Raw genomic sequence first — 12500 nt, 5'->3', positions numbered from 1 at the left:
TTTTCACCTTCTTTGATGCTACTTTCCAGTAGACATCAGGACAAATTCACCAGTCTAGCATCAAACCATACCGGACACCGAGAAATGTTGCCATTTCTCTTCCCGATGAGCTTTTCCCTGTTCATTCGCCATTACTAAGGGATTCTCAGTTGATTTCTTTTCCTCCCCTTACTGATATGCTTAAGTTAAGGGGGTTCTCTCGCCCAATTCAGGTTATGTAGTTGATTGTCTCTTAATTGGTTCACTGACCAATATGAGACAGAAACCGATTCAGCAGTTTTGTTCGCTACTACTATCAAACACAGGTCGAAGTTTCCATTCAGTCATTAATTCCAACTTTCAAATGTTGTTGTTTCAGCTTTCGCTTACTAGAAGCAACATAATACTCGCTGCAATACAGACCTCGGGAAACCCTCACCGTGAATAAGGTTCACTCACATATTTCACTACATTTTGCGTGGGATTGGAGATGAGGCTACTCGTTCTTGCTCAGTACTAGGCTGAAAATTAACGAAACTTCGTTACAAACGTTCACATGTTGATGTTTCCGCTTTCGCGTACTCGAAACAACATAATACTAGTCTTTGTAATTTAGTTTCATAATTTCAACTGTTCTCATGCAGAATTTTTGCTCATTCTTATCCCAAATTTTGACCTGGCTACTAGTTACACTCCTTGTACTTATTGCAAAATGACCACAAATTTCAACAGCTTTCACATGTTGCTGTTTCGGCTTTCGCTTACTACAGTCAACATAATACTCGTTGCAAAATAAGTGCTCGGCATCTGCAATTTTCCAAAGACGAAGTTTCGCCAGTTCAATTTTCGCTCGCCAATTATGGCTACTAATTCACACGGTACTGAGCTCAACAACATTAAATTTGTTCAGCAAGACTTTCACATGTTGATGTTTTGGCTTTCGCCTACTAGAAGCAACATAATACTCGTCTTGTTAGCTCATTCAATGAGAATAGCTTTTCCCGTTGAGAATTTTTGCCTTCAATTGGCGTTGTAGTGAGTTTGGCTACTCAGATCACCAAATACTTGTGACAATTCGAACCAGAAATGTTTTCAATTTTCACATGCTGATGTTTCGGATTCAACCTACTAGAAGCAGCATAATACTTGTATTCAACAATTTCTGTATCAAATCCCAGTTTTCTCTGGTGCATCTTTGCCAAACTATTCCAAACTGCCTGAGTCTGAATACCAATTACAGGTACTAGTAAATGCACGTTACTAAGGACTATATAGTTCTAGGTTACTGTACACAACGACGTTCACATGTTGATGTTTCAGCTGCCGCTTACTAGAAACAACATAATACTTATCGTGCATACCTTTCCATAACTTGTCCTTTTCAGATGCATTAGTTTCCCTTTGTCTTGGCTTCTACAGTCAGACTGGCTACTAGTAACAGCACAGTACTAATCACATATCGTTCTACAGTTTGCAGACAACTTTCACATGTTGATGTTTCAGCTTTCGCCTACTAGAAACAACATAATACTCGCTGTATACATTTGTAGTTCTCTATGTAACTTTCATGTGAAGAAGTTTCGCCAGTCTTTTTGACTGTCTCAAATCTGAGTCATGCTTAGGCTACTAGTTGCTTCATAGTACTTATCGCCTCGAGATCATTGAACAAAACTTGATTTTCACATGTTGCTGTTTCAGCTTCCGCTTACTAGAAACAACATAATACTAGTCTCATTAAGTTCCGTCTCTTTGCAATTTTCTTATGAAGAAAATTCGCCATCACAATGACTCCAGCAGTTCTTGATCAAGGAATGCAATCATTGATCAGAATGCTATTATTTGAATCGGTTCTGCTTTAAGTGTTCCAATTTTATTGGAAGCACCAACAATAGAACATCAATGTGTTCAATCGAGAGTTATATAACCCTGAATCGGACGCAGTCAACAGCCGAAGCCGAGACCGCCTTTTGCGTTAGAGAGGTCGGTAAACAAATCTTGCGATTCATACCGAATTAACACATATAGCTGTGCTCCTCTTCGTAAAGCGAGCCAAGTGATCCCCTGTTGAAGGATGTATTTGGACCAATCTAGTAGCATTTGGTTTCCAACAAGCTCTCCCAAGTTAGCTTACTTATTGGGCTTTTCAACCAATTCGGTTGGCTACAAGCATCATCAAAGTACTAGCCACAGTTTGATCGCAAAATTCTACGACTTTCACATGTTGATGTTTCGGCTTGCGCTTAGCCTACTATAAGCAACATAATACTAGTCATATCATAGAGCGTGATCAGCTTGTGACGTTCTCATGATGAAGTTTCACCAACAGTGTCTCACTTCGAGCTTAAATCCAGCTACTAGTAACTACACAGTACTGACTGCAACGATAACTTTTATCTATACCTTTCACATGCTGCGCTTTCGGCCAGGGCCTACTAACGTCAACATAATACTCGATATAAACTTTTGTTCATGATGCAGCTTCCCCATGCAGAAGTTTCGCCTTCAAATGCTCTCTTGGCCATATGACGTAAGAAAAGGTTACTAGTAACATCACAGTACTAGCCACAGTTTGATTGCAAAATTCTACGACTTTCACATGTTGATGTTTCGGCTTGCGCTTAGCCTACTAGAAGCAACATAATACTAGTCATATCATAGAGCGTGATCAGCTTGTGACGTTCTCATGATGAAGTTTCACCAACAGTGTCTCATTTCGAGCTTAAATCCAGCTACTAGTAACTACACAGTACTGACTGCAACGCTAACTTTTATCTATACCTTTCACATGCTGCGCTTTCGGCCAGGGCCTACTAACGTCAACATAATACTCGATATAAACTTTTGTTCATGATGCAGCTTCCCCATGCAGAAGTTTCGCCTTCAAATGCTCTCTTGGCCATATGACGTAACACAAGGTTACTAGTAACATCACAGTACTAGCCACAATTTGATCGCAAAATTCTACGACTTTCACATGTTGATGTTTCGGCTTGCGCTTAGCCTACTATAAGCAACATAATACTAGTCATATCATAGAGCGTGATCAGCTTGTGACGTTCTCATGATGAAGTTTCACCAACAGTGTCTCACTTCGAGCTTAAATCCAGCTACTAGTAACTACACAGTACTGACTGCAACGATAACTTTTATCTATACCTTTCACATGCTGCGCTTTCGGCCAGGGCCTACTAACGTCAACATAATACTCGATATAAACTTTTGTTCATGATGCAGCTTCCCCATGCAGAAGTTTCGCCTTCAAATGCTCTCTTGGCCATATGACGTAAGAAAAGGTTACTAGTAACATCACAGTACTAGCCACAGTTTGATTGCAAAATTCTACGACTTTCACATGTTGATGTTTCGGCTTGCGCTTAGCCTACTAGAAGCAACATAATACTAGTCATATCATAGAGCGTGATCAGCTTGTGACGTTCTCATGATGAAGTTTCACCAACAGTGTCTCATTTCGAGCTTAAATCCAGCTACTAGTAACTACACAGTACTGACTGCAACGCTAACTTTTATCTATACCTTTCACATGCTGCGCTTTCGGCCAGGGCCTACTAACGTCAACATAATACTCGATATAAACTTTTGTTCATGATGCAGCTTCCCCATGCAGAAGTTTCGCCTTCAAATGCTCTCTTGGCCATATGACGTAACACAAGGTTACTAGTAACATCACAGTACTAGCCACAATTTGATCGCAAAATTCTACGACTTTCACATGTTGATGTTTCGGCTTGCGCTTAGCCTACTAGAAGCAACATAATACTAGTCATATCATGGAGCGTGATCAGCTTGTGACGTTCTCATGATGAAGTTTCACCAACAGTGTCTCATTTCGAGCTTAAATCCAGCTACTAGTAACTACACAGTACTGACTGCAACGATAACTTTTATCTATACCTTTCACATGCTGCGCTTTCGGCCAGGGCCTACTAATGTCAACATAATACTCGATATAAACTTTTGTTCATGATGCAGCTTCCCCATGCAGAAGTTTCGCCTTCAAATGCTCTCTTGGCCATATGACGTAACACAAGGTTACTAGTAACATCACAGTACTAGCCACAATTTGATCGCAAAATTCTACGACTTTCACATGTTGATGTTTCGGCTTGCGCTTAGCCTACTAGAAGCAACATAATACTAGTCATATCATAGAGCTTGATCAGCTTGTGACATTCTCATGATGAAGTTTCACCAACAGTGTCTCATTTTGAGCTTAAATCCAGCTACTAGTAACTACACAGTACTGACTGCAACAATAACTTTTATCTATACCTTTCACATGCTGCGTTTTCGGCCAAGGCCTACTAACGTCAACATAATACTCGATATAAAATTTTGATCATGATGCAGCTTTCCCATGCAGAAGTTTCGCCTTCAAATGCTCTCTTGGCCATATGACGGAACACCAGGTTACTAGTAACATCACAGTACTAGCCACAGTTTGATTGCAAAATTCTACGACTTTCACATGTTGATGTTTCGGCTTGCGCTTAGCCTACTAGAAGCAACATAATACTAGTCATATCATAGAGCGTGATCAGCTTGTGACGTTCTCATGATGAAGTTTCACCAATAGTGTTTCATTCGAATTGGTTCTGCTTTAAGCTCTCCAATTGTTTTGGATGAACCAGTTTTGCCCTTCGAAGCCACTTTTGTGAGCTTTTGTGGGTCTTTACCAAGAGGATATACCTCAAGGCCTCTTTCAATTCCTTTAAGTTCTTTCAACTCCTTTACAGTTTCTAGGTTCACATAGCTGCAAACCTTATTTCTAGTTTTAAGTCTGGCCAACTTGGGGAGAGTTGGTGCAGACCGTGACCAATTCTAGTAGGATGCCACAACAAGAATGTGATCAACTTAGCTTGTCGATGAACCTGCCCCACATTCAAACAACTCTATCGCCTTTTCCTCGTATAGTTATATGCGAGGGCCTCTCATAGAGAGCGCTGTTAGCAACCTTTTCCACATAGACGATAAAGTTGTGAGTGTTTTGCACATGGCTGTTGTCATCACCACGTGACGAGTCAACTCAGCTTGACTCTCTACACTCCGACAAGCTTTGCACATACGCCTTTAGTTCAGTATGTGTCTTTAATCTGACTCCGGTGCCTCAAGCCGGAAAAATTGTCAGATTATGATCATTATCGGTTAGTCATCCCGATGCAAGATCGTATCGTACTGTCTTTGTCTACCTCCAGATTCCGAAGAACAGGAGGAGACTCTCCCAGACCTACATATCTGGGAGAATGTTCAGAGGGCGAGAAGCTGTGGATTACTCTCCCCTAAGAACTGACTAAACTTTACCCTCGTCCAAGGTAAGTTTATTTTAGCTAGCCTTCTATGTAAAGGATCTGAGGCTAAGCTGTGTTTTTTCGAGCCTTTGGCTCGGAGCAAGTTCAGTGGGCGCCCCGAGTAGCTCAACTCTTTCCCACTGAACAGCGCAACGCTCTGTCACTCGCTGGGATTTTTGCGTGTCGGTTCTAACCACGCGACTTGTGGACCTTTTTAGGCCTTTCTCATTCACAAGTCTATAGCTGGGCTTCTATAACCCAGCTTCTGAGATCTAGATAGCTGCAGTTCTGCTAGGCTGCTTTTGCTAACTAGTCTCCCTTTAAGCAGTCCCTTGCCATGACTGCTGAACTATGTATCCACACAAGTAGTTTTTGAGCTCGATACATAATTCGAGATTGGTTGCCAAGCAATCTCTAGCGACAGAGCGTCATGCGCACTACAGACATGGCCTCTACCAGCAGCCATGCCCGAAGGAATCAATCACTGATCCTTCCGCAGGTTCCCCTACGGAAACCTTGTTACGACTTTTACTTCCTCTAGACAATTAAGCTCGATCCGCTTCATCCCGTTGCCGGAGACCGAAGTCCCAACAGTAGGAATTTGCAATTCTTGCTTAACTATCCAATCAGTAGTAGCGACGGGCGGTGTGTACAAAGGGCAGGGACGTAATCCCTATGAGTTGTTGACTCATAAGTACCAGGAATTCCTGGTTCACGTCTGCAAGTTACAACAGACGATCCCCTTGAAGCGCTGTACTTTTCTCTGATTGCCCAGTCCATTTCGGACCAAGGGCTGAGTACTCAATCTAAAAGTACACAGTGTAGCGCGCGTGCAGTCCAGAACATCTAAGGGCATCACAGACCTGTTATAGCCTCACTTCATCTGCGGTATTTAATTCCGCATAGTTCCTCTAAGAAGTGTTTGAATTCACATATAGTGAATTTCATTATTTAGATGGAGAAGATCTCGTTCGTTATCGGAATTAACCAGACAGATCACTCCACTAACTAAGAACGGCCATGCACCACCGCCCATATAATCATGAAAGATATTCAATCTGTCAATCCTTAAGATGTCTGGACCGGGTGAGTTTTCCCGTGTTGAGTCAAATTAAGCCGCAGGCTCCACTCCTGGTGGTGCCCTTCCGTCAATTCCTTTAAGTTTCGATTTTGCAACCATACTTCCCCCGGAACCAATAAACTTTGGTTTCCCGGTTAATCTCTTGCCAAGTCAAGATCGACTTTGACAAATTGTAGGTTGGTATAGTTTATGGTCAGAATTACGAGGGTATCTAATCCTCTTCAATACTCTGACTTTCGTTCTTGATTAATGAAAACATTCTTGGCAAATGCTTTCGCAGTAGTTTGTCTTGCCACGATCCAAGAATTTCACCTCTAACGTAGCAATACAAATGCCCCCGTCTGTTCCTTTCAATCATTACCGCACTCAGCCAACCGGCATCAATCGAGTAGCGGGTCATTCTCCATTATTCCATGCTTTATTATTCGATCCCAAAGGATGCTTTGAACACTCTAATTTTCTCAGGGTGAAAACACCGTTTCCACAGTTCGTCACATTTAAGTGCAAACTATTTCTTCGATGCGAAGGATGAGCGGAACGAGTCAACAGATTTAACTGAAGACCATGTTGCCGTTCTACTCAAACAGATCCAACTATGAGCTTTTTAAACGCAGCAACTATTGCATACGCTTGTAGAGGCTGGTATTACCGCGGCTGCTGGCACCAGACTTGCCCTCTACTCGTTCATCAATGGAGCTTTTAAGTCCATTCCATTCTGATTACAAACCATAAAGGTTCATATCATTATTTCTAGTCACTACCTCCTCGTGCGGAGAGTGGGTAATTTGCGTGCCTGCTGCCTTCCTTGGATGTGGTAGCCGTTTCTAAGGCTCCCTCTCCGGAATCGAACCCTGATTCCCCGTTACCCGTCACAACCATGGTAGTCCGTTACACTACCATCATAGGTTGATAGGTCAGAAATTCGGAAGTTCCGTCCCCAAGCCGAAGCTATCTGGGATCTTTCAGTTACTAGGACTCATCACGGGATGTGTCTGTACTTAGCAAATCACCCGGTGTAGTCTTGTAAAAGTCTCCGACAGTGTCGGACAATCAGCATGCATTAGCTGCAGGGTTACCGCAGTTATTCATTTAGCTTGCAAATCAACTAATAGATAGTAACTGATTTAATGAGCCATTCGCGGTTCCACTTTTTCAAGCTTCGCTTGCACATGCATGGCTTAGTCTTTCAGACAAGCATATGGCAACTGACAGGATCAATCAGTTTAATTGTACTTTGAACAATCTTTCGATTTGTTCGAATTTAGAAAGACATAGCCTTGCGGCCTCGTCAATCTTGCTTTGAGCTTTTTAAATCACGAAGAGTTTCAATGCATGCTTTGGCATGGCTACTAGTTACTACACAGTACTCTACACACTTAGAGTTACCCACGATTACACATTTCACATGCTGATGTTTCGGCTCGCGCGTACTAGAAACAGCATAATACTATGTGTACTGGTAGATAGCGCTCTGTGAGCATTTCCCATGAGCAGGTTTTGCCCTCCAAATCTCTGTTCTACTGTTACCAATACCGGCTAACAACTGTATCATACTAGGGAGAATTGACTCATGATTTAAAAACCAGATGTTCACATGTCGATGTTTCGGCTCTCGCCTACTAGAAACAACATAATACTAGTCTGTTAAAAATCTCAATCACGCCGCCTCTTCAGATACAGAAGTTTTACCTTTTATTGGTTAGAGAACAGCTTTCCAGCTGTCGACATGGTTACTAGTAACAACACCGTACTCAACACAAAAACTTTTCAACTTCACAACTTTCACATGCTGATGTTTCTGCTTTCGCATACTAGAAACAGCATAATACTTATTGTTTTGTCAAGTAATTTGTGTGTCTTTCCCATGTGAAGTTTCACCGGTCAACAATGTTTCCCTGACCAATTACGGCTACTAGTAGCTGTATAATACTAGGGAAAATGATTGAGGATTTAATATCAGATTTTCACATGTTGATGTTTCGGCTTTCGCCTACTAGAAACAACATAATACTAGTCTGCTAAGAAATCTCGCTCAAATTGCCTTTTCACATACAGAAGTTTCACCTTCTATTGGTTAGAGAACAGTTCTCAGCTGTCGACATGGTTACTAGTAACAACATCGTACTCAACACAAAAATTCTTCAACTTCACAACTTTCACATGCTGATGTTTCTGCTTTCGCGTACTAGAAACAGCATAATACTTATTGCTTTGTCAAGAAGTGTGTGTGTCTTTCCCATGCGAAAGTTTCACCGGTCAGCAATAATTGCCGTGTCCAATTAAGGTTACTCATAGCTGTATAATACTAGGGAAAATGATTGAGGATTTAATATCAGATTTTCACATGTTGATGTTTCGGCTTTCGCCTACTAGAAACAACATAATACTAGTCTGCTAATAAATCTCGCTCAAATTGCCTTTTCACATACAGAAGTTTCACCTCTTCTTGGTCACTGTACAGATGATGCTGTCTGTTCTTTATTTGGTTCTGCTTATTATAAGGAGGGGCATCACTCCTTCCTCCTTGGTTTGCATGCATTAAGCCTGCTTTGTGAAAAGCGTATCTTTCTAGCTTTTCTTCGCCTTACTCGAGTAGGACGATACAATCCAGACATTAGTCAGTCTTGGTGTAAAGTCACTGAGTATTATTCGGTTCTGCTTTATTCAGCAATATGCTGTATAATTGTTGTAATTTGCGAACATATTTGTTCTCAGTTCCGAACTACTAGCGACGACAGATTACCAGCGGTCATGAGCCATCAAGGTAGTTCTTTGGTGCATCAAGTAGAGAGGTGCCATCAAACAACACTTCCCTAATAATGCTACACACATAGAATTTGCTACAGTGCAGCTTTTTACTTTGCAAAATTTGCGCACAAATTTTGCATAGAATAAATGTTTTATCAAGATTTTTAGATCCCCTCCCTTGAGAGAACGTTACTCCTTTAAGTGAACACCCCGCGGCGTCCTGTTGTTATTGCTTATAACCATTTCGCAAGCCGGAGGCATAATGCACTACGCAAGCCGCTACTTTGGCACAGAGGCACCTAGTTTTACACCCGGGACTTCAGGTGGCCCAGTTTTACACCCAGTACAGCGGTGCCAGTTGGTAACCCGGTGGATCCTCGGAGACCAGACATGATCATAGATCAAACCCGATGTATGCTACTCCTGAACGTATAGTATCTCCACTGTGCAATGAAATTATCGTTCGTTTCGGGCCTTCCTATACGTTCAGCAGACAATCGCTAGGAATTCACCTCGTGACCCGTGGTGACCACACTGGATTTCAAGTTTATTGATTTGGACAGACCTGTCATTTATTTTGCTTTTCAGCTTCAGTTCTGCTCGATCTAGCTTGCCTAAGGCTTGATCTCGCTTTGCTCACCCCTGTAGGAGCCTCTACTAGTACCACTCGGAGTAATGGGGAATCCACCAGACCTAATCGATGAATGCCATCAAACAACAAACATCATACCCGGCTTCATCAGGCATATTTTATTACTTCCGAGAGGTACTTTAGTATCAGATCTTTCTCCATGCCTCTTATGAGGACCCGTCAGACCTTTCGGTTTATCGTTTAGCTTCAGTCCTGCTCGATCTAGCTTTCCCAAGGCTCGATCTAGCTCTATTCGCCCCACTAGAGGGCTCTCTAAGACCCCTCGGTCTTAGTGTTAGCTCCGGTACTGCTCGGTCGTGCTTGCTGAAGGCCCGACCCAGCTTTAGTTAGATTCTCGTACTTTCTCTTGGCCTCTCTAGGAGGACCAGACAGACCTCTCGGTCTATCGTTTAGCTTCAGTCCTGCTCGATCTAGCTTGCCCAAGGCTTGATCAAGCTCTATTCGCCCCGCTAGAGGGCTCTCTAAGACCCCTCGGTCTTAGTGTTATCTTCTGTAATGCCTAACCAAGCTTACTACAGGCCTTGGTCAGGTCTTTATCGGTCACCGATTAGTAACAGACCAATCATAGGGCCTTCCACCCTATCCGGGTTGAGGTCTTTAGTCCAGCCATATTTTGACAAGACACCTCTCCCTAATAATGCCCCACACATAGAATTACTGTCCATGCAGTATTTAACTTGTGTTTTTTTCTAAAATTTGATTTTCACTTTTTGGAGGTTCATTTGCTCCTCTGACACTCTTTCAGCTTCAATCTTACTCGATCTAGCTTTCCCAAGGCTCGATCTAGCTCTATTCGCCCCACTAGAGGGCTCTCTAAGACACTTCGGTCTTAGTGTTAGCTCCGGTCTTGCTCAATCGTGCTTGCTGAAGGCGCGATCAAGCTTTAGTTAGCTTCTCGTACTTCCTCTTGGCCTCTCTAGGAGGACCAGACAGACCTCTCGGTCTATCGTTTAGCTTCAGTCCTGCTCGATCTAGCTTTCCCAAGGCTCGATCTAGCTCTATTCGCCCTGCTAGAGGGCTCTCTAAGACCCCTCGGTCTTAGTGTTAGCTCCGGTACAGCTCGGTCGTGCTTGCTGAAGGCCCGATCAAGCTTTAGTTAGATTCTCGTACTTTCTCTTGGCCTCTATAGGAGGACCAGACAGACCTCTCGGTCTATCGTTTAGCTTCAGTCCTGCTTGATCTAGCTTTCCCAAGGCTCGATCTAGCTCTATTCGCCCTGCTAGAGGGCTCTCTAAGACCCCTCGGTCTTAGTGTTAGCTCCGGTACAGCTCGGTCGTGCTTGCTGAAGGCCCGATCAAGCTTTAGTTAGCTTCTCGTACTTTCTCTTGGCCTCTCTAGGAGGACCAGACAGACCTCTCGGTCTATCGTTTAGCTTCAGTCCTGCTCGATCTAGCTTTCCCAAGGCTCGATCTAGATCTATTCGCCCTGCTAGAGGGCTCTCTAAGACCCCTCGGTCTTAGTGTTAGCTCCGGTACAGCTCGGTCGTGCTTGCTGAAGGCCTGATCAAGCTTTAGTTAGCTTCTCGTACTTTCTCTTGGCCTCTCTAGGAGGACCAGACAGACCTTTCGGTCTCTTGCTTAGCTTCAGTCCTGCTCGATCTAGCTTTCCCAAGGCTCGATCTAGCTCTATTCGCCCCGCTAGAGGGCTCTCTAAGACCCCTCGGTCTTAGTGTTAACTCCTGTAATGCCTAACCAAGCTTACTACAGGCCTTGGTCAGGTCTTTATCGGTCACCGATTAGTAACAGACCGATCATGGGGCCTTCCACCCTATCCGGGTTGAGGTCTTTAGTCCAGCCATATTTTGACAAGACACCTCCCCCTAATAATGCCCCACACATAGAAATACTGTCCATGCAGTATTTAACTTGTGTTTTTTCTAAAATTTGATTTTCACTTTTTGGAGGTTCATTTGCTCCTCTGACACTCTTTCAGCTTCAATCTTACTCGATCTAGCTTTCCCAAGGCTCGATCTAGCTCTATTCGCCCCACCAGAGGGCTCTCTAAGACACTTCGGTCTTAGTGTTAGCTCCGGTCTTGCTCAATCGTGCTTGCTGAAGGCGCGATCAAGCTTTAGTTAGCTTCTCGTACTTTCTCTTGGCCTCTCTAGGAGGACCAGACAGACCTCTCGGTCTATCGTTTAGCTTCAGTCCTGCTCGATCTAGCTTTCCCAAGGCTCGATCTAGCTCTATTCGCCCCGCTAGAGGGCTCTCTAAGACCCCTCGGTCTTAGTGTTAGCTCCGGTACAGCTCGGTCGTGCTTGCTGAAGGCCCGATCAAGCTTTAGTTGGCTTCTCGTACTTTCTCTTGGCCTCTCTAGGAGGACCAGACAGACCTCTCGGTCTCTTGCTTAGCTTCAGTCCTGCTCGATCTAGCTTGCCCAAGGCTTGATCAAGCTCTATTCGCCCCGCTAGAGGGCTCTCTAAGACCCCTCGGTCTTAGTGTTAGCTCCGGTACAGCTCGGTCGTGCTTGCTGAAGGCCCGATCAAGCTTTAGTTAGCTTCTCGTTTTTTCTCTTGGCCTCTCTAGGAGGACCAGACAGACCTCTCGGTCTATCGTTTAGCTTCAGTCCTGCTCGATCTAGCTTTCCCAAGGCTCGATCTAGCTCTATTCGCCCCGCTAGAGGGCTCTCTAAGACCCCTCGGTCTTAGTGTTAGCTCCGGTACAGCTCGGTCGTGCTTGCTGAAGGCCCGATCAAGCTTTAGTTGGCTTCTCGTACTTTCTCTTGGCCTCTCTAG

At 43.7% G+C, this 12500-nt stretch overlaps 1 non-coding gene and 1 pseudogene across 1 annotated transcript in view; both read right to left on the bottom strand.

The window, feature by feature from the left end:
* Positions 1–217, bottom strand: part of LOC142357861 (large subunit ribosomal RNA) — a 3522-nt gene extending 3305 nt beyond the window's left edge. Inside the window, exon 1 of the ribosomal RNA XR_012761717.1 lies at positions 1–217. This exon is cut by the window's left edge and continues 3305 nt beyond it. This is a non-coding gene — a ribosomal RNA (large subunit ribosomal RNA).
* Positions 218–1900: 1683 nt separating this feature from the next.
* Positions 1901–2052, bottom strand: LOC142357860 (5.8S ribosomal RNA; annotated as a pseudogene).
* Positions 2053–12500: the final 10448 nt, after the last annotated feature.

This window comes from Convolutriloba macropyga, unplaced genomic scaffold, assembly GCF_964194025.1.
Source record: "Convolutriloba macropyga unplaced genomic scaffold, txConMacr16.3 SCAFFOLD_5125, whole genome shotgun sequence".
Taxonomy (NCBI): Eukaryota; Metazoa; Xenacoelomorpha; order Acoela; family Convolutidae; genus Convolutriloba; species Convolutriloba macropyga.
This window is presented reverse-complemented; position numbering and strand designations above follow the sequence as displayed.